This window comes from Anser brachyrhynchus (assembly GCF_964034855.1).
Source record: "Anser brachyrhynchus genome assembly, chromosome: 9".
Lineage (NCBI taxonomy): Eukaryota > Metazoa > Chordata > Aves > Anseriformes > Anatidae > Anser > Anser brachyrhynchus.
In genome coordinates this window covers 13,938,455-13,966,026 of record NC_137703.1, presented here as the reverse complement: position 1 = coordinate 13,966,026, position 27,572 = coordinate 13,938,455, and the positions used below count along the sequence as shown (strand labels likewise).

Below are 27,572 nucleotides of genomic sequence, written 5' to 3'. Positions count from 1 at the left end.
TTATCAGTCTTCTGATTTTTCATTTCCTCTGCATCTTAACACTCAAAAGAAGTTGTTTGATTCAACAAAAAACCTTGATGTTATATATTGCTTATAGCTCAATTCTGCAATTCTGCCTCTCCAAAACCCATTCCTTTCAAGTTTTGAGTACAAGCCCGCCCCAGTAGGTCTTTAATAGGTACGCATATACACTGCTGTCTTTAATGCTACATGTATTACCACACATGCTCACACCTCTATCCATACCTGCTCCCACATGCTGTTTCCTCAAGCGCTCCTTTACTCACCCCAGTGCACAGCAGTTCTTGAGCTCAGCTTGCCCAAGCCCCAGCAGGTCCCTGGCTCACTGCATGCTCCTGCTGCAGCCCTGATGGTTTGCATCTCCTCTAACTCCCCACAGCTGGTGACTCCTCTAACTGCCCCCTGGAGGGGCACAGCCACTGGGTTTCTCACTGCCCTCTCAGGCCTATGGGAGGCAGTTCCTGGTATCTTTTCCTGGGTTAGCTGTGTGCTACAGGCAGCGAAGGAAGAGAGAGGAAGGAGAGTAAGAAAAAAAATCTGCATTTTTTTCCCCAGGAAAGGCAATAGCAGGTATTCTGGGAGCTGGGTATCTCTGGCTGCCGCACACCTCTCCAGTTGTTCCCCCCAGATGTTGTGAGGACATGGCAGGGCAAGGCAGCCTTTCACCGCAGGGCACTGCAAGCCAGGCCCCTCTCACAGCAGATGCCTTTCAAGGCTTTCTCATCCTTCGTCAGGACTTCCGAAGTCCCAAGAAGTTCTTGCTCCATTTTGGTGACTTCCAGTCCCTTCCAACAAGCAGAGGTACAGGTTCCCCCTGGCTCCCACGCTGCTCATGACTTAGGGAATAGGAAGCTTGCGCTTCCCTTCAGCTCCACTCTGCTTCATTAATTGCACTGACCCCAGGGGTGGCTGCCAGGGCTCCTGCCACCTCCCGGGGGGTCCCAGTGTCCAGACCCAGTCATTTGTTCCCAAAAGCCAAGGTCCCTTTTACACATCTCTCCCCAGATTGCAGCTAGCAGAGTACAGGACCTTCCCCTCCGAATGCCCTGGGCTTCCCCTTCCGTCCCCTTTCCTCCTCACCCACCCTGCTCCAGCCCAGCCTACCCACAGGCCCAGGAAAGCACTCCGCTTCCTTAATGCACCTCCTTCTCAAAAACAAACCTTCACCCACAGCTCTCAAACACATGGACAGGCAGGGCCCGAACCCCTGTGCCTTGCAGAAGTCCCTTCACCTCTGACAGGGCATCACTTGTAGCGCCTGGGAGCAGCAAGCAAATGAGATGGGCTCAAACTCTGTTGAATGAAGGCTCTTTGTAAGAAACAGCCAAGCCAGCAGAATGTGAAGATGCCAGAGAAACCCTCCACGAAGCCCCCAGAGCTAGGCAGACGAGCTGCCGACCTGCTGCCAGCCAGCCAGGGGCTGTGCCAGCCCCTGTGAGGCAGCAGACAAGGCCCTGCTGGCTGCGCCGCTCAGGCTGCCGCGCAGCCTCCCGCTTGGCAGTCAGGCTTGGGACCTTTCAGAAGCACGGAAACGCTTCCACCGTCTGGTGTTTGTGCAATATTTTGAAACTGAAAACCAATTAGAGTGTTTTGTTTGCCCTGCTTGGGATAGTAAGAGTATCAAGAACGGCATCACCACTCCTGCTGCTCTGCCTGCTGGGAACCCCTGCCCGGCCCCGCACTGCGCTCAGTGGGATGGGGACCAAGTCCTCCCTTGGGTCTTTCAGACATTTCCCTGAGAATTTATTCATGTGAGATGCAACATATTTATTAAATCTACCCGCTGATTTTTCTAATTGAATGACCAGTCTACATTTGCCAAAGCCATTCCTTCAGAACAGCAGGGCTGGCCCAGGAGGCGGCCTCGGAGCACAGCTGGGCCCCAAATGCCTCGGGAACAGAGCGAGGCTTCACATCGCAGCCAGGCCTCAGTGCCACGTACAAGCCCACCTCCTCTGCCTCTCGCACTGGCAATGCTTTTTGCAGAACTGAGTTACTACAGCTGACAAAACCTGGCTTGGGGGCAGGGACCACTTTTTCACTCGATGTTTTTTCTCTGCCCTGATCCGTGACAGCAGTTCCGGCGTTCTACAGGGACAGCAGTGACAACACAGCTGTTAGTCCACGTGCTTTTGCCCACAGCATGCTTCACAGCAGAGATGTGAGAAACCAGTGGACCCTAATGTGTGCTACGTTACATGTGTATTGGGGCTTTTATATTTGCTTATTTAAAAGCAACGATGACAACAACAACAACCCTCTGTCATTATTAAGAAAATCAAAACTTATTTGCTGAGATCTTGGCCTCACCAAAGCCTGGGAGTTGTGGGTCTATTTTCCTATTTTCCTCTCTTTATCATGAGTCTCACATGGGAACAGCTGAGATCAGTCAGCTACAAAACTAACACAGTGACTCAAAAATCAGCTCTGGTAGCCTTTGGATCAGGACCATAAATAATGATTTTTAAGAAATCTTGACAAGTACTGTACAAGTAAAACAAACAAAAGGGCTAATAGGTTGCATACATCACTTAGTATAATAAGCCTCAGCTGATTTATTACGTTTTTAATTCTTGCAATGTGCAAAAAGGTTAAGTTAATCATTTCTGCAGAGGTATAATAATACTGGGCTCAAATGACATCTCGCTGCAGTGCAGTTTGCCTGCAGGACTAATAAAAACAGATCATTAAAACAGCTGTATTTGGCTTTGTTTAGAATCACCATAGGATAAAGGGAAGCAAATTAATTACAAAGAGAAAAATGGGTAAAGTAAATGAAATAGACAGATAATAGTGAATACTGTACATTAGTATTTACTGAAGAATTAGAGAGTATAAAAACTTTTAATATGGCCAGCAATGAGGTGTGAAATACTCCACATTAACAGGTTACTTGCTGCTGTGAAAGAATATAAAGCAACGGGATAAGGTGCAATCAGAGGTCATTTCCATCCTTCTGCACTTAATTACGCTCTACCCCATTTGGAAATACAAACAAAGCTTTTAAACAGAACCACACAAAATAATCACATATACATGTATGAAAAATAAAATACTTTTAATGGTGCTAGACTGAGGATCAAGTTTCACCACTGGACATAGCTCCCACCATGATTGCTCCTATCACATTTCTTCTGAACGTACCACTTCACAGTCAAATCTGTTTTTCTCTGCAAAGTGACAGATTTCTACTTGAAAAATTACCAGCTGCTTCTCTAATAAAAGTGACAAAATATTTAATAGGCGATCAAACACCAATTTTTTTTTTTAAATTAGCGGTTCCCCCTTCTCCTTTTCAAATTAGTCCCACTTATGCCTAGAGGCAAAGAATATTTTAATTTACACTTATGAGTTTTTACAAAGGATTTCTTTCTAGTTTGCATATACCCTCCTTTCTTAACCTACTAATAGAAGGAGAAACTGGAAAATGACCTGCTCTGCTAAGGTAGCCCGTCCTGTTAACTAACTGCCATGAACTATCTCTAGAGTTCCTCACTCAAATTTGGGACCTCATTCTATGAACACCAGAAGCCGTATTTTACAAAACATTACTTATTAAGTAGCAGTTTAAATGATTTCAGCAGATGTCATCTTCAGAAAAGAGATGCTTGCACCATGAAATATTTACAGTCCTGTGGAGTTAGAGACACACTAAGAGGTTAGTTTTCCTAGGCGTCTTGTACAGCTCTAAAGGTACCCACAGAAGGTGATTGAGAGCCAGGACTGAATTTCGGTACTCTGAAGTACCTTTTGAGAACAGAGATTCTCCTGCCATTCACTGTCTGCCCGTGATGTGTAGGGAGAGCTGCTTTCCTAAAACAAGCAGCAAGAATGTATCCTTAATGGCTCAAAATGAAAAATGGAGGATTTCACATGTGACTATGTATTAATAACTCTCTTGGCAATGTTTTGAGGAGCTTCCACATGGAAATCCCATTGACTGAACACCCTCCTTATGGAAAAGCAGATGGATCAAGCTCTAGAGACAGAGCTACTTGTTTTTTGACTTCTTGAGCCCTGTACACGCACTACAGTTAAGCTTTGAAACATCAATATAACTTTGCTTGACCCTGCACTATGACAGAAATAAAGGATAAATGCCTCTTCCCCAAGGAAGGCAATTCTCACCAGACCCTGGCCAAAACGTCAGATGTGATGCTGTGAGCTGGGATGGAGCTGACGCCCATGAGCAGTGAGAGTTGCATTACCTCCTTTTCATCGACGTCGCTACCGGTGCCGCAGCACTAACAAAGAAGTAACGAGCTATTTTACACACCTTTCTCCTGGCAATACAGACAAACAGCTCATCAAGGAAATACGAAACTAGCAGTGGTTAACATTTTAGGAAAAAAGCAATCCCAAATCAATGTAATAACCATAACTCCTACTGTCAGTGCCACTGAAGCCACATTGATTGGGTTGCAGCTTTTTTAGCCACTTGGGTATACAGCTGAGCCACACAGCATGACCCAAAGGTTAGTGATCCTTGACCACTTAAAGCTAGGACTGGATATAATGCCAACTGTAAGCCCAAGAAACATCCATTGATTAGTCAGTGGAGGAAAATATGCTTCAGAGCCTGTTTTCAGAAGGTCCATTGAAAAATACATATTGAAACTATATCTACATCCTTATTTTATACTGTAATTGGCAGCACTGCACAACCCCCCCGAGCTGTCACAAGAAACAGGACTGGAGACCCAAGAAATGAGCAGCTTTCACTCCAGACCAGTTCAAACTTCATCATATGCACACACGCAGAATTATGCTGAAATAACAGGAGGGGAGGAATGGGGCAGGAACGAGGAGGTAGGCTGCCTCTTCAAAATCCTTTTACTCTGCATCTCTCGCTCCTGTTAAGAAAACAAACAGCTCTGATCTTGAAAACCTCCCTGGTCACTATATTGTCCTGTTAGAGTGGAGATTCTCAAAATTCAGTTATTTCAGCAGGATGGCACACCTGAGAGAAAGGAAACATTCACCAGAGGTAGGGTCCAAGAATAGCAGAACTACACACCTCACCTGGCCTGTGCAGACAGTATAAAACGGAGGCAGAAAGAGAAAAGCAGCTAACCCCAGTTTAGTAACAGGTATGATAAAATACCTAAAACATATATGACAATATTTAACTGCTTAAAATATGATTCATGGATTGTCTTTCACTGTTGTTGTACTTTGTTTCTACTTTCATATGCAACACATTTACAAAAAACATGGTGCAGAGTAAGACATGCTATTGATATAATAATAGAGCAATGGAAGAAGAAACCAAAAATGGGAGAAAAACCGAAGTGTACACTGAGTTTCAGTAAGGGATCTTTCACTTCCTGTGGTAACAGCAGGTAAGATTCATATTTTTACAGGAAAATAAAGACTTGCTTTGACAATAATATTCTAAGTAGCATATCTTTCTTATCAGCACATCACAGTGTCATCTCTTAGAAACTGAATTAGATTATCAGGACAAGTGTTACTCTTATGCTGCAAAGAACCTGCAAAATTGCAAGCAAAGCAGCTGATCACATTTTAAAGTAGATGAGTAAAATCAGCATCAGCTAATGCTTTTATAGAAAGTAGGTGTTGTCAAAAAAAAAAAGCAAAGGAAATCCCCTGATATCAGTCCGTAACAAGACCCCATTTGATTGATAATGACCATTTCATTATTGTGATGCATTTTCATATGGTGTTTGATTCAGTGTAGCAGAATACTCTGGTTAAAAACAGATTAATAACAAGACAACTGAAAAAATTAAAGTGTTAACTTGCTAAAGGGAGAATCAGATGTTTTTAATGATTTTTCCTAATGAATTGTTACTGGTCTCCCTGTATTTTTCAACACTTTTCATCCATGATACAGATGCAAATCAATTCTTGCTGCGACCACGACCTGCGTATGACATAGGTAAATGAAGAAGAAAGGGTGGTTATACTGAGGAAGTCAGGTCCCCATTGCATTTAAATAAACTGTATTTTAATGGAATCAAACGTGATGTTATACATCAAAACACGACTGATGAAGGCCCAGAAAGTAGTTCTTGGAAGAGTTTGGCAGCCACTGGCCAGACAGGTTCAGCCTGAGCAGAAGCTATGGCACTGAGGTGGCTAGGCTAAGGCAATCCAGGAGCATGGAAATGGAACCAGTGAGGGTGGCACTGATTTTATTCTGTGCTGTTGTTAGTCTGACAGTGGAACTCAGTACATTACTGCTGGCAGTAATTTTTTTACATCAATATTGAAAATTTGGAGAAGCTTTCTCTCTCCCTCTCGTCTTTTTTTTCTTTTTTTCTTTTTTTTTTTTTTTAAAAAAAAGAAACTCCTCAGCTTTCTTGGAAACTTGATCCTGATGGTGAAAAACTGAAGACAGAGAATTCAGATAGAAAGCTAGGTGAAAGAGTTCAAAGTGAATATAAACAAGCCCTAGGACTGAATGTCCAGAGAAGTGGTATATTCCCCATCTCTTAACGGTTCCCCGTCACGTACTTAACCTTTCCTTCTAGACACACTTCAGTGAAACACAAATGACTTGGCTCAGTCGGGGAGCAGCTGTATGCTCGTTCTTGCCTGCGATTTCTAGAAGGACTCCCAATGTGACCTGATAGTGTATTCAGGTTTTGAGCTCCACAAATTACTGGAAAGTAAGTAGTGGTCTTCACACTTCTGTTCCACAGCAAGGGTGTTCTCATTGACTTGTGAGAGCTAATATTATCCATAAAATTAAGGTTAAATGTGTTAATCACTGATCATCCTAATCAGCATTTTAAATTGACTTCAGTTCGCTACCTCAAACAAAGCTAGAAACAGTGCAGCAACTTGAAGGGGGAGTCCAAATAAAGCAGTTTATGCCTGACTTCTAAAGCTTGTTTTTACTCTAGCTTTAAGCATACAAACCCACAGATACACAGCCAATACCATTACCAAAGGAACAGTCACAGAAAGCAATATATGCACAATGAATTGTATTATTGCACGCCTTGTAATGTACATTGTAACACACACATTGTAACGGCTACAGTGATGTCTGCTGAAGGAGACACTTCTCTTCTGCCCCTCAGTTGCTTCTACCTTCTCCTGTGCCTTCTGCTCTTTCATGTTACTGCCACCAGCAAACCTTTATCATGTACATGGAAGCATATTCTTGTACCCCTCTGCAATTCAAAATGCAGCTTGAAGATGTCTTGATATTCTGATCCCATTACCTTCCTTTGCTTCCATAAACTACCTCTCAAACTCATCCTGATCCAACCTCTTCAACTGATATCTTGTACTTCCCCATGCTGTACCTCCATTAAAAGAGCTTCATTCCATTTTGTTGTTCATTTCATTTCTGAAAAGGGCCATGCTAAGGTAAGCATGCTGTCAACAATAAATCTTACACACAGCTCCATCACGTGAGCTAGGCTTAGCTGATAGCCAGGTCTCCTGGGTGAATTTATACATGCCCATTCCACTCGTTATACGATCTCATTTGCTGTCCTGGAAAATGTTAAGAACATGGAATTATGCAGACCACAAAATGCTTCGTGAATGGAGATCTAAGCAGGGAAAGCTTGTGTTTTCTTAATGAACACCTGCTTAAGAGCTGCTGCCAGCATCATGTGCAGATGACACCAAAAAGAGCTAGGTATCGACTGGTGCCTCCAGGGTGCAGCGGGAATTGCTAAGGGTCTCCTGAAAGCACAGCCCACGGTATTTCCTTGGAGATCTGTGAGTTGCTGGTAGTAACATTATCCCTGCAGCCCCCGTTACCCAGATCTGCAGTGCCACAGAGCAGAACCAGTAAGAGGCTTTCCAGAAAGGGAGATGCAAACGAGCGCCCCATTTACTAACACTGTCACTTTAAAGGAGATATAGATTAAATAAAGTCCAACAAGCTGCTTCTGAGTAGGCAGGCTGTTGTGGGTAAGACACTTCCTACTGTGTTGACTTCTTAAATCTACCAGTGCCTGCTCAAGAAGAGCTGAAACTGATTATACTCGATGTGCTAAATGTCACTTAGTCATGATATGTGATGTTTCTTCCTGCCTCCCATGGATTAGAAGAAAACAAGCTGGGCTGTAATTTTGTATCAGTGAGAGAAAATTCAACCACCAAAGGGCCAAGGAAACGCTGCCAGGCTGGTGAGGGTGGCAGAAGATGGAAAGTAAAATATAGTACATACTTGAACTACATTTTAAAAGCTAAGGAGATATTTTAAGGAGATAAGACACTTGCTAATGTGATGCTTATATTAAAATTGTATCCAGATTGGATAGTGGTATAAAATGTGTCACTGGATCTAGCATTTCCATATTGTATGTTGTGAATTTTGCCTTGAGGGCAGAATAAGATGCAAAGGGAAAGGGAGCTTCCCCCCCGTCCCAGCTGAGTTTGATGCTGCTGCATCAGCAGGCTGACATAACCAAAAGATACTAGAAAGGGAGTGAGCTGAATCAATCAGAATATAACAATTTAGCATTTCTGGAACTCTTCAATGATAAAATCTAAACCTGGTGAAGGTGTATTTAATTTCAGTCTAGTACTGCTGTATTTTGGTAAAATTCTGTGATATTAAGCACTGCAAATAGCTCACTTGCCAAATTACAGTAGTGTTTTATTAACTTTTGTTCTGGTAGTTATCTGGGAGAACAAGCTGTGAGGGACTCAGAGAGGAAGGAAAGGCAAGCGGATTTCTGTGAAACGAGCCCAGTGTCATTCCCACTCATCACAGACGGGATGCCAGTCTGACATTTTTGGTATTACCAGGAATATGTAGAGAGCCCATCATCCTGAATAGAAAAGCAAAACTCATTTTAATATGGAGCTTTAAGGCCAAATGGGAGAACACATGCACCAGCTTGGTGCAGGGCTCATTACTGACATAGCATTCTCTGCATAACAGTTTATGAGCTGGAGAAAAGGATGAATTATACAGACAACAGGATGTTGTCAACACAAATGGAAGGCTTATCAGAAAAGAGCTGTATATCATTAGTAAACATTCAGACTAAGAGAAGCTGATAATACCCTGTGTGGCATGACATTAAGAACAGCAAGGCCGAAGCATCTTTCACCTCTGGTTGTAATCAAAGAGAGCTGCAAAGATGATGTGCTCAGGAGCCAGGTATTTTAGCAAATACGTGGTTTCTCTTGCATAAAAAAAAAAAACAGTAGCAAGAAGATCATGAGCAAGCTCCTTTAGATTAAATTAATATTATCTGTAAATAACCAGGGAAAAAATCTTAATCCTCAGGACTATTTTGCATGCCATTTTTTGCACTTGGGAGAAGAAGAACAAACACTGGACAGATTTCTCTTGAGTGCTGGGGGAGATAGTTTAGGTAACAGCAACTACAGTACAGTTTTCTTCCTTGGACTGAGGTCTCTCCGTGCAGTACTCCTTCCTGACAGCCCCTAGGACACAGCCTCTGCGCTGCCACGGGGACGCCATCTGTGCGTGGGGGACATGTGGAAAGCCAGACTGCGCCGTCAGGTAGATGATGCCTGTCTGTCACCTGGCTGCTGCTTGTCAGGCCACAGCACAGAGAAAGGCCACAGCTGCTGTGTGAGGTGGCACAACTTGTCCTGGGACAGAACTTGGCCAGTAATTTGAGCACCACCACCTCCCTGAACCAGGGCACACAAAAATCCCTCCACAATTTAGGAGGTAGCTAGCACGGGCAGCAGCAATCATCTCATCACACAACGGGCTTCACGAATCAGCCAAGAGTCTTGCGGAGAGGCATATGAAGCCAGTGGTGCTGTAGGTATGCTGCCATGTCACCCAAGCTCAGCAGATGCAAGCGAGGCCCGGTATCTCCATAGGGTTTACAAATTTACCTCTGGATGACAACACTCTCATGAGGTTGGGAGCTCTTGAAATCCTATCCAAACTCACCTAAATCAAGACTTGACATTTTTGCTCAGGTCAGGAGAAATCTCCCTCCTTAACAAATACATGTTCGTGACCAGAATGTCCTGTTTAACCTGCGTCAAGTCCTAAGAACTCATCTTGGTGCTAAACCATGTTAAGAGAAGCAACTACATATCTTTAATAAACCTTCCCCTTGCCCACTCCTAAATTCAGATCCTTTTCACTTTTTACTTTAGAAGATATTTATCACAGTAAATTTCTCAATTTTACTTCTCTTCCTTCCAAAGGTCAAGGTACAATGTTGTATTTATAGAAAAATCATACTTATCAACAGCTAACATATGGGATGTACTGAATAGCAGGAGTCACAGTATTTATATCATATTTACTGCAAATGTGTTTACAGCCTCATTTCTCTTATACTGCTGGGTGATGCACTAACTCACAAATTAAACATTAACAGTGATGGCAACTGATTTACTAAATAGGAATTATAATGATTCACTAAATTACAGCAGCACCTGCTGTTATATATTGGCATTTATGAGACCTGTATTGATGAATTTTAATACTACAGTGTGTTATAGATACCAACTAATAAATTCTACACTCAAATCAATATAGCTCATGAAAATCGGTAATAATTATTCTGCCATCTAATAGAGAGGCTTTTCACTGGCTGCAACATTTGCCTTTATGTTCAAGGTTGTATACTTATGTCTGCTAAGTTCAGATCATGAGAGGCAACAGGACAATCCAAATAAATTCTACTGTAAAAACAAAGCTCAGCAGTGAAGTCATATTCTAGCATGAGTTACAGACTTCCTGTGACGTCTCTAACTTATTCCCATCTTCCCTTGACTGGACAGAAAGCAGCTACAAACCCCAAACCACTCTTAGGTTGAATTTATGAGCAGTAGAGCTGCTTCTCCTGCAACCTGTCCTTTCTCGGTTTGCATTCTGATGGGAAACAACGTGCTTCTGGAACTGAACTGGCTCTTAAGCATGAGATTTATTGCCTGATATGCTGCAAGTGCAGCTGCTGTGCTAGCCTAATGCAAGCAGATGGACCTCCTAGAGCTGCCTCCCAGCATGTCCCTCCATACTGCTCTGGTAAACCGGCTTGGATCAGAACCAATGCTGCTTTATAAAGACAGACAATGCATGACATTCCAACTAAACAGCTTTGTTTTGTTTATTTTTAAAAGCTTGGCTTTTTCCCAAAGAAAGTATCATTATGGGATCAGGGTTGCTTTGTGAGACAAAGTTTCTCCCTTTTGCCCTGTCACCTGTGCTCTATGAACGCCCTTATGCAAAACAGGAAACACTTGGCAGAGCGTTAACTGCACACTGACACCAGGGCACCTTTCACCTCCAACCTCATCATACTAATTGGCCTAGATATCAGATACCTAATGCTTGCTGCTGTCTATTGGTTCCTCATCGTCTCTAGTCAATACATCGGTGCTCAAAACCCGAATACCTCAATCGGTAGAGAAAACCACTCCTGTCTGCCTGCAGGCCTACAGCTCTGCATTTCCTCTTCAATGCAGGATCACATAGTTCAGTGGAAAGGTTTGCTTATGTGGGAACTCACTACTTCTCAGCACGTAGTGAGTGCATCTCTTCCTTCAATTTCACCGGGTTTCTTTAATCAACCTGTAGCTGTCAATCTGCCAACTTTCAGACACTGAGAATCAGATCTGAAAGTCCTCAGTGCTTACAGAATTGGTTTGGATTAAAAATCTGAATATAAAGTAGAGATAAAGCTTGTTGTTTTACAACCCTTTAAAATAAAATATACATTTGAAAGCTAGTATGGCTATATAATGTGAAGAAACTGCCTAACACACAGAGACAACACAGCTTTACACAGTGTGTACAGAAAGCAAGCTGTGCAGCCCTCCTGCAAAACTGACAGTCGTCAGACAGAAATCTCATTTCAAATCCCCTCCGCTGCCTCCCACCGAACATGCCAGCCAGTGCTGTTAGAAGCATCAGGACTGCAAACCTACCAAGAACTCTCCTATGGATCACCTCATTAAACTATCATCTGTCATTGTAATTTTGTTACTTGGGGCCTAGACCATTTCTCCTCAGGATTGTTTTTCAACACCCGTGGTAGCAGATCGTTCACCTAGCTGACATTTTATTTCATTTTTACAATTCTAATCTAATCTGCTGGCTAGCAGGATTGTTTCAGCAGTCACGAATTCAGGGGCACACAGAAAGAAGTTCAGCACAAGACAGCCTCTTTACCTTGCTGATACTTTACAAAAAAACTACCAAAACCCCACGTTTCTCTAATTTCTTTTTATTATAAACTCTCTGTGCTCTTCAGGTTAGACTGACTGAAAAGGACTGCGATCCATTATCACAGTACACTTAAAATATGTATTAAATGCAAAATTATGCATAATCTCATTTTATACCAAAATAAAACCAGATCTGTAAAAACCTTGGAATCTCAGACCACTTCTTAGATTACTTAGCGCATACATCAAAGAAAACAGATCTCAATTGAAGCAGCTCATCATGCAAAGAAAGGCATCGAGGCCTGTCACACCTCCTTCCACATGTCACAGGCCTGCGGGGCCTTGCCTTTCCCCTTCAAAGGCCTACCTTTGGTCCACTGCTTCTCCCTCCACAGGGGATCCAGGAACATCCCACATCTTTAAAAAGATTCCCCACAGGAACTACACAACCCGCAGGTGTCTGTGGTGATGCAGGGGAACCTTTTACACCAAAATCCAAACTCTGAGCTGAAGCACCTGGAAATCCTAGCATTCCTTCTGGCCTTGCACTTCTTCATTCTTAGCAAATTTTTCACACGATTTTGTGATGTCGCTGCTCTTTCCAAGCTCTGGCCATACTACTCAAACTTTTCTGGCCTCTCTCAGTTATAATTTAATATAATAAATTAAAACCTCATGCCAGGCTTCCCAGCCAGACCAGCAGGGCAACAAGCACTCCTTCCTTGCTCTCCTCTCTCAAAGAGATCCTCTTGACTGTCAAGGTGCGTCATGACATTGAAATGAACAGAATAAACTGAATTGCTCCTGCTTTTCAGAAACATGATGAAGTGCCTGCCAACCCCTATAGTGGTCCATTCCCTACAATTTGGCTCAAAAGTTCCATGCAGCCTCCTGCCTAAAAAAGCAAGAGGCCATGTGTTTTCTGCTTGATGAGAAGGGCCAAGAGGGGATGTGCATGTGGTGCTGTGAGATACTTCACCGAATGATGTCCATCTGATACTGTTATTTCCCCCTTAGATGGGCTGGGGAGCAGGGGAACTTGCTCAGCTTCTTAGAAACCAGTCTATTGATTTGACATACAAAAGGAAAAGTGCCTTGTTTCATCCATTTCTCTTGAAAAACAAATATGCCCCATAAAGGTAAAAAATGCACAAGTATCAAAAAGAGACAGCATAGATACATCTCTTCATAAAAGTCATAAGAAAAAGAAGTAGCAATTAAACTACCCTTAGTCTAGCTATGCCACAGTTACCTCAGAACAGTGCCTTTTCCCCTCACTAAACTGACCTGGTGTTTCCCTCCCAAAGAGAGGATAATCATGGCTCGAGGTCCTCTGCCTTCCTGCCCTTCCCTTTCCCCTTGTGAAGCGCTGAGCTGTGGGGCTGAGCCATGCACACCCCGCTGAGCCAGTGGGGGCCTAGAACACAGCTTGCCGAGCCACCGCCTCACCCCCTGCTAGTGGATCTTCAAGTGAGGATTGCAAAGCGAAAACATGGACAGACGATGGACTCTTCTCTGTATTGTTCCCCAGCTGAAGCTGCCCATGACAACTAAGAAGCCACACTGAGCGACTTTGAATCCCTTCAGATCTGTGACATGGAGAGTGCCCTTCCATCATATCTAATGCCTTTCCTCTGCTGAAGCAGAAAGCACCCCAAGAGGCGTTTGACATTACCTGTTGAATTGCTGTAAAATTACAATTTTCCTCTTGTTATCTGTTCGTAGGGGGTCTCTTGACAAAGCCCACTTGGGCAGGGTTAAGTAATTTCTGATGCCTCCCCTATGGCTGGTTATTCGGAAATGCAGCCACACACCTGCAGTTAGCATTAATCATGTATGCCAGGCTGACTCCCACAGGCCTGAAAGTCTTTGGCAGCTTTATGAATTAATTGTTACAGCAGGGATCTCATTTCTAGGGAATGATTACAGGTTTTCTTTAATTTTTTCTTTACATTTACCTCTCTGGTAGATTTGTCCTTACTAGCTTTTTTTTTTTTTTTTTTTTTTTTTAGAAAAACCTCAAATGTTTCTACCATCTGCGTATAACGGTTTGCTACTTCACAGGAAGTCTCTAATCACCTCTGGGTTACAAAGAAAGGATGAGGCATACAGCTTGGTTTGGTTTTGTGTTTTTTTCTCCTTTATGATTTTTTTTTTTAAACATAGTCTTTGAAAGTCATGCTGTATCTTTTGGGATCCTTAGTTACTGTTCTCCCAGGAGAGACTTCATATCTGAAATTACAAAGGGTCTGTGCTACCGCTGAACTTTCTTTACAAGCCATGGTCTAGCTTACTTTTCCTTTTAATGCTATTCTTCATAGCTCAGCGTACCCAGAGGCACTTTTGATTGGGGTGCATTTAAAGTTACACAGAGATTCACAAGTTCTATCCTATTTTTTAAGTTTTTCTTTTCATTTGTTTCTTCACTGCAACATAAAGACCTTCAGTGTGGAAGAGAAGATCCATACTGCCCACTATACCCCCCCAAAACCAGATGCCAGCACAACAAGCAGTGCCAGCAGGACCGCTGGACTGCATGTCCTTGCGAGGCTGGAAAGTGTGGGGCAGCTGCACCGCTCTGCTCCAGCCCTGCATGCCACGCGTGGCTTGTTCCAGGTAAGTGTGGGGCTTCTGTATTCCTTTTCACCCCACCAGGCCCCAGGCAGCCTGACACCCAGATTACCAAAGGGATAATGACTCCTGCAGCATGAGTATTTTAACAAATTGCCCTTCTTTTTATCAAACAGGGATTCAGCTGTGCTAAATGATCCCAAGTGCCTCTCTTCCCTGGCTACCTGTCCCAACTAGCTCCTGCTCCTCTTCTTCCTCCCTTTATGTTAGGGTGGTACCCGGGACTACAATTAAATTCCACACTGGGCAAAAATGGGTTTTAGTACTTTTCCGTTCCCTCCCCATCACACCCAAGTCATTACTGAAATAATTTTTATCACTCATTACTCCTGCAAGTCAAGAGTCAGTGAACAGCAGACACAACTGGGATGGCACCTTCCGAGCAAAGCTGCGAATTCAAGTGCTTGTGCTCATGAGAAGATCTGGCCTCCAGATAACAGGCTAATTGCCCTGCAACAACCAACTGGGACAACTTTGTAACTGATTCCATATAACCCTGGCATTTTATTCTTGCTCAGGAACAAAGAAAGAGATTTGCATTTTCCAGCCAAAGCCTGCAGACTCCAGACAGAGCCTTGTTTTTGCTTTCTGAAAACCTATTCACAATTCAACCTATGTTACATTAAAATGAAAACACACTTAAGACAAAAGAAAACCATTCTTTTCTTCTAAACAAAGTAAGCTCTGAATCTGTATCACCTATTCGCTTCCAGCATAAATACATGACATGTACGGCTGAGAAAAATATTCCACCTTTTAAGTGGATCAGGGAGCAGGGAAGATAATTAACAGATGGATGGGCTAGTGTATATCTGTGCATAATAATCTGTTACTGGTAAGGCTACCAAGTCAGCACTAACTGCCCATATCTAACAGACTGCCTGCAGATGCATCAGAACTCCCTGCTGCCTTGCTGAAGTGGATGTGCTCTGGCTGAGAGGTGCTGTGACACCCACCGCAGAGCTCAGCTCCAACCACCAGCCCGATGACTGCAGGCTCCTCTTGTGACTATCCCAGCATTTAGGGAAGCATTCCGGGAAGTTCAGCCTCATCTGTCAGACACAGACACACAGACTAAAATAGCCTCTCATCTTGTACAAACATTTCCGTGATTAATGAAATCTTCATTCTCTCTACAAATCACCAAACGTACATGTAAAGAAAAACCATCCCACAGGTTGGGACCCTGTAAAAGTCAAGGTGGCTCCCTGCTACATCACGAGAAAACACAGCAGGAACATACTGTCAGGAAAAGAAAAAGCAGATGTGACTGGGGCCTTTCACATGCACCTTACTATCACTCTCACCAGGACGCTTCTGGCACCTCACGCCGCAGTCTGACAGCCAAGAGCACTGCCCTGCCCTGGGAACCTCTGGCTTCACGCAGCCACATGCAGCCTCTCACAGGCTTCACTTCACACAGCTTTCGTGCAAAACAGCCTCCAATCCAGGATAAATACGGTATGACAGGTGAGTTACACACCTGTTTGCTGACATGCTATTTGTTAAAACCCATGAATAAGAAGCCATAAAAGTTAGGACAATGCTGTTGCATGCACCTTGCTGCACAACACGGCTCGGGTTGGTTCTCAGCACCCAAGGTTGCGCAGGAACGGGACGCAGAAGCGCTCTTGAGCCTCTCTATGTCTTGTAGGGGGGAGGCCTAGGCAATGACTGCCACTCACAGCAGCGTATTTTGAAACAAGGAACACAAATATAACTGCTGGTGAAGTGGTGGACAGCCCAACGAAGGTCTCTGCTGGCGGCAAAGTGAGATTTGGGGCAGTCTGGTGAGGACAGGTCTGGGACACATCTGCTGCGCAGATCCTGGAAGGTGCTGATGTGCTGCGAGACGACAGCTTTCTTCCTCAAGTAAGGAGGAAGGCAGCCTTCCCCTCCACGGGAAGTCTTTCCTAATGAGAAAGCCCTGCAGAGCAGCATGCTTTGCCCCGCTCTTTTTCTGGGCAGCAGGTATTTATACACAGAGCACTTGCTGTCTTCCCACGCATGCTTGGTCTTATTAGCTGATATCTTCTCTGTGCTGTTTTTTGTTTTTTGTTTTCTTTTTTTTCAAAACCACGCAGGTATTTATTCGTGTGGGAAAAGGCCTGCTTAATTACGCACCAGAGGAGGTGGACTGCATTCACCCATAAGTCTCCCTTGGAAAGGTGCCCATCATCTCCCCAAACAAGGGAAGTGGAGCCATGTCAGGACTAGCAGGGCAACACCTGCCTTGGGGGACTGGTGTTGTGGAATATGCACAGCAGGAGGAAATAAAGTCATTATTTTGAAAATCAGCATCAGAAAACAAAATTCAGAGTTTCAATCTATATTTGTTTCTCATTTAAGCCCCCCCCCCCCCTTCTTTTTCCCCTAAACTAAGCCTGCAGTATTTTGATTTAAATTATAGTCATCAGTTAAATCATTCATTTCAGGTAAGACAGTAAGAGTGATGTGTTGTAAAATTCATTCTTCAGCTAATGTGGGGGAACTTGATTTTAATGCCTGGGACTGAAATGGCTTCTGCTTTCTGTGCATTTGCCACTGAAAACACCTCCAAAAATAGTAAGGCTAGAGAAACAGTGTGGTAAATGAAATTGCTTTCTCTGGACTTGTTTCTGGCAGACTTGGCTGCATAAAGGGAAAGACGCTGTTTTTTAAGAACTGTCCATGTTTATGAGAAGGCTAAAAATAGACATGAAAAGGGAGGCTGTTCCTGGACAAGGAAAGCAGGCATGTTTTCAGGAAAAATTTGCATGGGATCTTACCCACTAACCTAGAAAAATAAATGCTGTGTCCTAATGCACTCAGGGAAAAGAAGAAAAAAATAAATAGGAAAACAGTAACACACCTGTATCAAAGTGAGAAATTCAATACCTCATGGAAATACTGCCATCCTCTCCTGTCTTGAAATCTTTTCTTCATTTATTTAATTGAAAGTTTGGCAATTAAATGAACTGTTTAAATCCTGACTTGGCTAGAGGGCAGCATACATGGGTATTTTGCTTCCAGAAGACAGGAGGAAAAGGTGTATCAGGGTTTGAGGTGAGCCCCCCAGCCCTTACTGTGGACAGGAGGGAGCAGGAGCCTGCCTGTTTGACAGCTGCACAACGCCAGCCAGCTGAGGCTGCTACACACGAGCCTAGATGGATTTGTGTTCTTTTAAATCCTTCCCTTACAAGCACATAAGCATTAGGAAGATGCTCAAAAGCAAGAGTGAAACTGTTCCGATAAAATCTGTGGAGTTGACTAATTCAGGGACTGAGCATAAACAGGAAACACAACAGCTGCATGCAGCTTGGTTCAGGACCAGGGCAACTGATGTGGAAATGCAGTTTGTCATTAGAGGCAATGAGAGATTGCCTCTATGAAAATTGAGAGAGTGGGAACGAAGCACTTGCTCTGTGTGACAGGCCTGGTACCAGCTGGGGGAGCAGACCCCAGCTGCGCTCCCTTTCACCAGCACAGACCTGCCCGGGGGGCTGCAGCAAGCCATCCTCCCGCCTGGCCCCCCTTCCAGGTGGGGACACCCGTGTCATGCAGCCGTGGGCAGCCAGGGCCTCAAGCCCCACCAGTACCTGAGTGGCTGCTGGAAACCCTGCTCTCTCCTGGGATCTCGGTAAGTAAAGGCTTCGTTTCGTCCCTGAGCTGAGCCTGGAAGAGCCACGAGGAGGTGGGAGGCGGTAGTTAGCTAGTCCTGTGCTTCTGCTATTAGTGCTTCTGTGTTTTTACCCTCCGTTTTTCCTGTTGTGCCAGCAGAAAGCAAGCAAGGTGTTCATTTGAAGCTTGCTCTGGTGCCAGTGGCTTGCCAAGAGCTTGGCCACAAGAGCAGGAACGTGCTGACGCTGGGGATCAATTCTCTCCACCACAGCAGGCTGTGAATCAGGCCTCGAGCTGGTGCTTGGTGCCCAGCAAACACACAGGTGGCAGAGCAGAACCTCCCAGTTTCCTTTTGGGACACCCCAAGCAAACTCTTTGGGACCAGGACTTGCTGCTGTATTCTCATCGGTGATCCTACTAATGGCACTGTGACAACATGCTCTCAAACATAGGAGGGTGTTAGCACTCTACTGATGGGAAAAGTGGCATGGAGATGCCACCCAGAGCTCTGGTAACTTCTGCAGTGCAGAAACAGCAGCTGTGTCTGCAAGCTGCATGGTGTTTCCATAACCTTCAGCATATCCCTGTTCCCCTAGGCAAAGTCCAAGCCTCACGTGGGCCTAGCAGCTCAGCCTGGGAAACTGCCTGCCTGCATTTCCCAGCAGTTATCTTGTATATGAGCTTGGCTCAGGTATGTCTGCGCAGCGCTGCTCTTTCCATGACTCAGAAAGCTGCCCTACGCTGGTCAACAGCTTTGCTGCAAACATGCCAGAGCACTGACACCTTTAATGGTCAGTTGCCCAGGCAGACTTCAGCATCTTTGGCCCTCCAAACCCCAATATTTCAATATGAATATTGTGCACATATGTATTGTATACGTTACACAATATGTATATGATTTATTGTTAAGGTCCCTTCCAACCCAAACCATTCTATGATTCTATGATAACAAAAATACATTATCTAATTCATTACACATTATATTATACTCTATGTTTAATGTGTATATAGTGCACCTATGGTATATACCTTACCCTACTGCATGCTGTTAATTGGAAAATTATGGCTGCACAGTGAAAGACAACTGATGTAATGGCAGCAAAAATAAACATAGGGACTTAGAAGCTGCACTAAACTTCTCATCAAGCACAAAGACTACCAGGGACCTCAAAGTAGAAAGCAACACTGTAACACCCTGCTCTTCCAGCTGGTGTTTCCCAACAGCCGCACACAAACACCACCTTCCCCTGCTCATGCTGCAGTGCAGAGCTGGTTGAGCTGCTGGAAGCCAGGGCCAGTTTCCAGATTTTGCTGATTTTATTCTGGTTCTGCATAACTCCCTCTCTCTACTCTTCTCCTCTTCTTCTCTCTTCTCTTCTCTTCTCTCTTCTCTTCTACTCTTCTTCCTCCTCCTGCTAGCTCTTGTTCTGCCACCTGGCCTCTCCCCCCAGCACACCTCCTGTGCTGCCTGGATCCCCGGCGCAGCGAGCTGGGCGAGCTCTGCCCCTGGCAGATACAGAATCACAGGCTGGTTTGGGTTGGAAGGGACTTTAGGGATCATCTAATTCCAACCCTCTGCCACGGGCAGGGACACCTCCTACTAGCCCAGGAATCCTGCCCCATCCCAGTGCATGGATCTCCCAGGTCACTGGGACCAAGCACGAGAGCACTGCCATGACAAGAGCCAGGAGCGGTGCTGGGATGGCTCCGTGGTGCCGCAAGCATGAAGGACGTGGGGTGGCAGCAGCACTGCTGGGGGAGCAGCAGGCGTGCTGCAGGGGAGGGCATTAGCACGTCACCCATCAGAAGCCCTGAGCTGGCCTAACAGCCTGGGCAGGAAGGAGTTATACTACAGCACTGCCAGCACTAGAGAGACAATCCGGACCCTAAAGTGGAGGTGAAATACACTCTGGACACATGAAATAGCTCCAAGTTCATCTTCTGGTGCATCCAGTCATTTCTGTGAAACAATTTCAAGGCATTTTACATGGCTTGTCCTCACTAAGAGCCTCCTCTGCCATGCAGATATTTCCCTTCCCCCAGTTCTTACACTACTACCATCAAAAGTCATTTAATTTCAATTTCAGAGCTTGATTGGGCTGAATGTAATGGAACCAGATGCTGTGAATGAATGAAAGTTCCTTCCGTGAACACCCATCACATTTCTGAGCTAAGTGGGCCATGTTCAGCTGCATGCAGGTACTTCATATGCTTTCAGAGAGTTTATCTATCTACACCAGGTATGAAGACAGTCCAATGAGCTGAAACTAAAGTAAAGGCATTAAACTAGCCTTTGTTGTTTCATAAAGAAAATACTATAAAGCTTTAATTGCTAGTTAATCAACACACTCCAAAATAATGAATCATGCTATTTTTCTTGGTGCTTACGTGGTTTGAAATAGTGAGAAAATTATACACTCATTTTTCCCCGAGGGTTTTTGGTTGTGGACTGTTTCAAAGGCAAAACAATTTAGCCCGAACGTTTTACTTCAGTACAATCACAAGGCCAGGGCTGAATATGGCTGCATTAAAAACAGCATCTGCGAGTACGAGGGGCTGCTACGCAAATAATTTCCTTTAGAAATATCATTTTGCAGAAATCCTCTTTTATATTCCCTGGGAACATCCCCTGTAGACTGGGATGATAGGGGTACACAGTGCCAATAATGAAGCCAGCCTTAATGGGAATACATTCGAGACTACTGGTGCAATGCCTGAAATTATTCAGAGAGGTTTCAAGTAGCATTTTTCTACCTTTTTCTAGTGGCTCTCCAGATGTCAGCTGGCCTTCAACAACATTCAAGGAATTTGCCACAAAGATATTCACAGGATTCATTTTGAGATAACTTCAGCAGAAATAGAGAACACTGAATTCAGTGAAAGAGTTAAAGATAACACATCAAAACCACTGCATTACAGATGGAACTAGCATAACATTTCCAAAATTCATCATTAAATAGGACTATTAATCTTGAAGCATATAACTTTTTGAAGTTAAGGTGGTGAGGGTCCCATCTAGCAGAGGCAAGTTTCAATATAATTTTGTGAAAGAATCAATCTCCTTCAATCTGTGAGCAGTACCTTCAGCAGGAACAGGAACAAGGTGTCAGAGCACCCTCATCGCTGGATAGAGCCTTTCTTTCACTCATGACTACTACAGCATTATTCATTAAAATCAAACGGCAAACCAACACCTATAAGGCAACTTAATGGGTACTAAAAAGCTCTCCTGAAGTCCGCTAGCCTTACTACAGTCCCCCTGACTTCTGGGCATGCACTTTTATTTGCTCTGGAGCACAGGAAAAGCTTCCTGCTCTGTGCACAGCAACTGGCACACTGAATCTAGGTAAGTGCAACTCTTAGGCACTGCTGTGACGTCTCCAGGCTTATGCCCTCTATGTGGTTTGATTGCTAGTTTCACAGATTGAGAACCGATTTAGAAGTACCCAAATTTAGGAGAAGTTTCATGGACAGACGTGGGCAATAGCTGAATCCTGACATGGAGACCCACTGGATGTGCTAATGGTAGCTTTAACCCATGGTTTAGAGCAGAAATTGGTATGGGGACTCTTAAGTGCCTTTTTCAGACTTGATTCTTTCTTTGCCAGAAGTGAGCATCCAGAACAGAGCATCACTCAAACAAAGCTCCTTCTCCCAAGGGCCTCCATTTACTCAAGTTCACCCCAAGTGCCACCAAATCATCTCCTTGTTCGGAGACACACAGGTGAGAACGTCGGGTAGGCTGCTCACAGCACAGGCACTGACCCCGTGGGACCAAGATCCCCCAGCACAGGACACCACCGTGCCCATGGGGCTGGGGCTCTCCTGTCGGCCCATTGCACAGACACCCTGCTCATAAACAGGGACTACACACCGGGAAATGCTGTAACCAAAATCACCAAGAAAACATGCAATGGAATTTTTGAATTAAAATAACACTTAAAACAAATAACACTTGCTCTGATTGGGGAGAGGCATTCCTGCTCCTGATTTAAAGTTTGACATTTTCAGACAGCTGCCAACATCAGGACATCTGCTTTTACTTTCCTTGATGATACATGTGCCTACAATACCAGCTTTTTTTTTTTTTTTTTTAGTCTTCCAGGTTAAGAACAGTTCTTTCTCTTGAATCACATGCAAAACTGTGCTTAACAAAATTATTTAGATAGCCAATAGCCAATTATGCCCCCAAATATTTTTCAGTAGATGGCCCATTGTGGAAATCAATCAATTATGTTGCTTCTCATTAAACAGTCCAGCACTGCCATGAATGTTAAACATAATGAATTTCATATTTTAAGATAATCTCCACACTTGAAATCATGAGGTTAGTGACATTATTAGCCTTTTCCCTAGCTAAAGCTCTTTTATTATTTCTGATTTTCTTCTCCTCCTAGGAGAATATAATTTATAAGGGCAATCTACTCTAAGCTAGGCTACTTCTTGAATTCTTGCTGATAGGAAACAACCTTATCTACTAAAATAACAGAAGAAAACTACTGAAGTATTTTTAGATTATGGATGACTTTTCCTGTTGCAAAGAGATGAATTTAATACCACTAGAATATGCACAAAATTGACTTAATATATACACCATGCAAAAAGAGGAAACTGAGCTACTTGTGCCAAGGAGTGGTTCCTGTACAGCTGGGCACACAGACCTTCAGCAAGAAATTAAACTTATAAATAGAGTGTTCCCAACACTGAGATGACCACAGGCTCTCTCTTTTCACCAAACACATCCACCATAAACAGTAAATGCCTAAATAACCTTCATCCCACGCGTTAAGGGATTTCACTGGAGTCCCCACACAGAAGTCCCTGACAGTGGTGATATTGGCTGCAACTGAAGAGAAGCCCTGCCCACATGGCCCAAACGTATCCCCACACCGATGCTCTGGATGCAACAGAAGATGCTTGGTGCTGTTAAAGGCAGGCTGCCCCAAACAAGCAAGCAAAGGTTTTCATGTGAGGCCACGCAACCAGCAGCACTGCTGTTTTCTAAAACATAGGAACTCTTAGAAAACAAAATTATTTTACTCAGTACTGAAAATATTACATGGTCTTTACCAAGAAGGATTTATAATGCTATTTCTAGAACGTACCATCTCCAAGCACACAGATCCAGTGAACACATGCAATCCATTTGTGAGACTGCTCCATATCCTGGAAACTGTTCCTCACAACAAGAACCAAATCCACCACTTCCCAGCACAGGCTAAAAACCAAGGGAGCTGAGGAATGTCCCTCCAGAGGAAACACAAACCACAGACCCACCAAAGAGATCAGCACTAGTGCCATACAAGTATCCCTGTGCAGGCCTAGCACTCCTTGATTTTGCTGAAAGATTTGCAGCATCCATCCTGCACACAGGAGAGGAGCTGAGTGCTAGTTTGTCAGTGCTGGAACATTTCCTTACTATTACTTTCCTCCTGTAGGAGAGCAGCGCCCGCAAGGAGAAAGATTTGAGCAAAACTTGAGCACCAAGACTGAGTACCTCAGTCTTCCTTGTGGTTAAAACTATTACGGAATGAAGCTGCTGAATTCAAACCAGCCAGCTCGAGTCCTGTGCAGAGAGTTCGGACTGGTCCCAGTGCAGACTTCATGACAGGTCTCTGCAGCTGCAGTTCAGACAAATATCCTATTGCCCTTTGCAGAAGTTTATTTGAGTTCAGGAAAGGAAGTGGTGAGAGTGGTCGCTGTAGCTGACAATGACTTAACCTGAGCACTGAGGGCATTGCAGCTATCTGATTTTTTTTTTCTTCCTGGAGTATTCTTCATCTTTTTCATCTGCGGATGAGTTAGAGATGCTGCTTTAAGAAAGAAAATGTGCTTTACACAGAGGGTGTAACATCTGTGGCTTATGAAAGCAAGGGCATAAGACTAAACATTTCCATTAATAACTGGAAAAAAGGAATGTACATTACATCCTTGTAACAGCTTTTGTGATTGTATTTATATAGCATCTGGTGCACGGTGGATTGTCTCAATCTGTTCTCTGTTAACTTTTATACCACCTTGCAAACACGAACAAGACTTTCCTATGGTATTCCTGACCATAAATGTATTAGGACAGAACAGAACAGTAGCTAAAATTTCAAGTAGCCTCCAAGTAAAGGAAAAACAACTTTTATAGTTAACCCAGAAGAGAAAAAGTCTGCTGTTTTTAAGCCACAGCTAGCTTACTCCATCCGACCAGAGAACAGCAAGTGCTTCATTTCTCAGGTCACATCCTGCTTTTTCAGGTGTAGCAGCCACAGGTATTCCCACCTGCGGGGTCTGAAGGTCTAGGACTGCACTGCAAGTTGGGTCCGTAGCTACTCCGTGGCCCTGCTGCACTACCCAGGATTTGGCAAGAATCTCCTCCCGGCCTGTGGGAAAGGAATTCGCAGGGAGCTTTGTGCTGTTTCACACATCCCTGAGTTAGAGATAATGAGGAGAACAGCGGTAGAACCAAAAACTTGGGCAAGGTCGAGATAAAGTAAATTGGCTACAGTGTTAAAGATGAGCTTTGGGCAGTGGCCAATTGCTGGCTGTCTCAAGGCGGGTGTCTGAGGGTCTCTAACCAATTGTAAGCCAGATTCGGGCATGCGGACAGCGTGTGGGGCTACGGGGAAAGTATATGTAGTAGTGAAAAAGGGCAATAAACGTCTTCTGTTCAAGAGCCATCAGGAGTCCGTGTCGTGCACCCCTTCACCGGCCTGTCTGTTTCCTTAGGATTACTCTCAGAACCACAATAAAACTTTCACATACACATAAATAAAGCAATGGTTTAGCAGAATAAGGAATTAAAGTTTCAAGTTCTCCCACACATATTATTTGAAAAAAAAGTTTATAAAACAGAAGTGATCAAGCCCTGTATGATACAAAAATAATTGTTTTCTTAAGCGGTTTGTATTACCTGCAAGTCCCGAGGCAAGAACCTAGAGCGCAAGTCCATCATGACAAAGGAGCCACAAGCTTTTCTAGGCAGAAGAAGGGTTCAGAGACCGCTGAGCGGGAGCGCAAGGCTGTGACAGCCCTGGTGAGTGCAGGTCCAAGGAGTGAACAAAGCCCAACATTCAGGATCCCAGGGGGATCTACAGGCATCCTCATGCACCAGGAGCTGGGACGGAGAATGTTGCTGAGAGCTCTGACGACTGATGTTTACGGCAATGTAGAGCGGGACAAATCCTGAAGCCCCCGTCAGCACTACCAGAAAGCTGGAGTTTACATTTGTGGTTAGGTTTGACTGGGGCTCGCCGTGGTGCAACTCACACTGTGCAGTCAGCACAAGGCAAACTACAGGACTGCCAGACAGCCTGGCTGTCAGGGTGTGCTAACAGTACAGACCATGTCCGCAGGAGGAAGGAATGGTTTTTACAATACAGCCTAGTGCATGGGAGGAAGAGAGAATAAAGCAATAAGTTTGAAGAAGGTTACTGAGCAACACTGCTTCAGAAAGCAGTGGAAATTACCAGGAAAACAAAACAAAACAAAACAAAAACCACACAGAAACCAGAAGGAACTAGCCTCACATTTAGTATGAGCCGGTGCAGCTTGACTGTGATCAGCACAGGCAGCCCTGCTTACCCCAGACATGAATTTGGCCAGCTTGTTATCTCTGTGCTGCCTCATTGCTTGGGACCAGCCCCAGTTCTGAAGTGCAAGGCAGAGCAGAGGATCCCAATCTGTTCTACTCAGCGCAGCACAGGTAGCGTAAATAAAATAGTCACTGTGTGGGCTCTGCCCCTTGGGATTTGTTTTATCTTCCTTCGCTTAAGGCATGAATACGATGTCTTAATTCAGCCCATTACCTCCTGTACAGGACTGGAAGATGCATACAGCTCCTGGTGTGCCATGGTTCATCCAGGGAAGAAACTTTACACAGGTTCTTACCATCTCTTTGTTTCAGAACCATCCGTTTGCACACAGAAATTCATTTCCCCACTGAAATGGACTTAGCCCTGGCGATGAGCCGCAGGGAAAATGAATGCACGAATGAAGCCCAGCGGTGGCAGGTGGTGGTTGTGCTTTAATGGCTGGCCTTCGGAAATGCTCACCCGATCAGAGACCAAACAATGCCCTGGCCACCACAGAGCTTCTGCCCAAAGCTGAGGAGTGGGGGGCAGAAGTCTGAGAGCAAGGGGATTACACTAAATCCACTGCAGGCTTGCCACTGCTGGGAGCTCTGACGTCTTTATGATGAATGTTGTATGCATTCATGCTCACAGGCTCTACCCATAACAAACAGCAAAAGATCACAGAAAACAGTGTCAAACAGGACATGCTCTGAGGCTCAGTAAACTTAAATTCTGTTTAGTTGTTGTGTGAACTGTCCAGGATACTGTTTCTCAACTGCCAGGTCAGTAATATTAGGCAAGAGAGCAGACAAAGCATTTAAAAGGTCACAAGATGGTGAAAATTGCTTTGCTACCTCCAATCAGCTTGGTCTCTGCACACCAAACACCTGCCTGGCACAGCATCCTCTGTAAGCTAAGCACTGCGAACAAGGAAGTAAATTTTATCGGTTTAACTGTGCCATCATTAAAAACATATGACTTCAAGAGCGAGAATAAAAAAATGAAGGGGAGTCATAAAAAATATTGAGTTTGAATAAATGACTGGCAATCTGAAGAAGCTGCAACATGCTGGTCTGGAAGAAATTGTCAGTGCCTTCTGTCAGGGCTGCAGGAAGATGGGACGCTTGGCTGATACTGTTTGTGGTAAGCAATGTGCAAGATGATCTAGACAATCTTCTGAAGCAGGTAATCAGCTGGATAATTTAATATGATTTAAGGAAGGACAATTATGCATCTAATGGCCAACAGCAACGCAAAATACATCATGATTAAAGTTTTGCTGGAGGAAATAGAAAAGGCTAGAATACTTTGGGAATTATAGTGCAGAGAAGAAAGATTAGTGCATCATCTCAGTACATACAGCGTTTTGCAAGGGGAAATAAAAGAAAAAGCCACAAAGCATAGTGCTAGGCTTAGTTTTGGTCAGCACAGCTGCAGTGCTAATTCTGCAGGTTAAGACATGCTTTTGTATTAGGAATAGTGAAAAAAAGCAAGTCCCACTACTGATTCAGAGCCCTGTAAAAACAATTCCAGGAGTTAAACATAGCAAGCCAAAAGAGTAGGCAACTGGACAAGATTTCTTGAAAGCTCAGCACTACAGCTTCACGATGCTGTTTCATTTCTATAAAAAGTTAAAAATATAAATTTTTATAT

At 44.1% G+C, this 27,572-nt stretch overlaps 1 protein-coding gene and 1 long non-coding RNA gene across 7 annotated transcripts in view; one reads left to right on the top strand and one right to left on the bottom strand.

Moving 5' to 3' along the window:
- Window positions 1–27,572, bottom strand: part of LOC308199938 (glypican-5-like) — a 433,019-nt gene that overhangs the window by 39,668 nt on the left and 365,779 nt on the right. The gene's annotated exons all lie outside the window — the stretch shown is intronic.
- LOC308199969 lies at window positions 293–24,604 on the top strand. 2 transcript variants are annotated; one of them, XR_013955124.1, is made up of 2 exons: window positions 293–16,629; window positions 16,842–24,604. It is a non-coding gene; the product is annotated as an uncharacterized lncRNA (long non-coding RNA). The 2 variants fall into 2 exon arrangements; XR_013955125.1 differs by having other exon boundaries at window positions 293–16,728.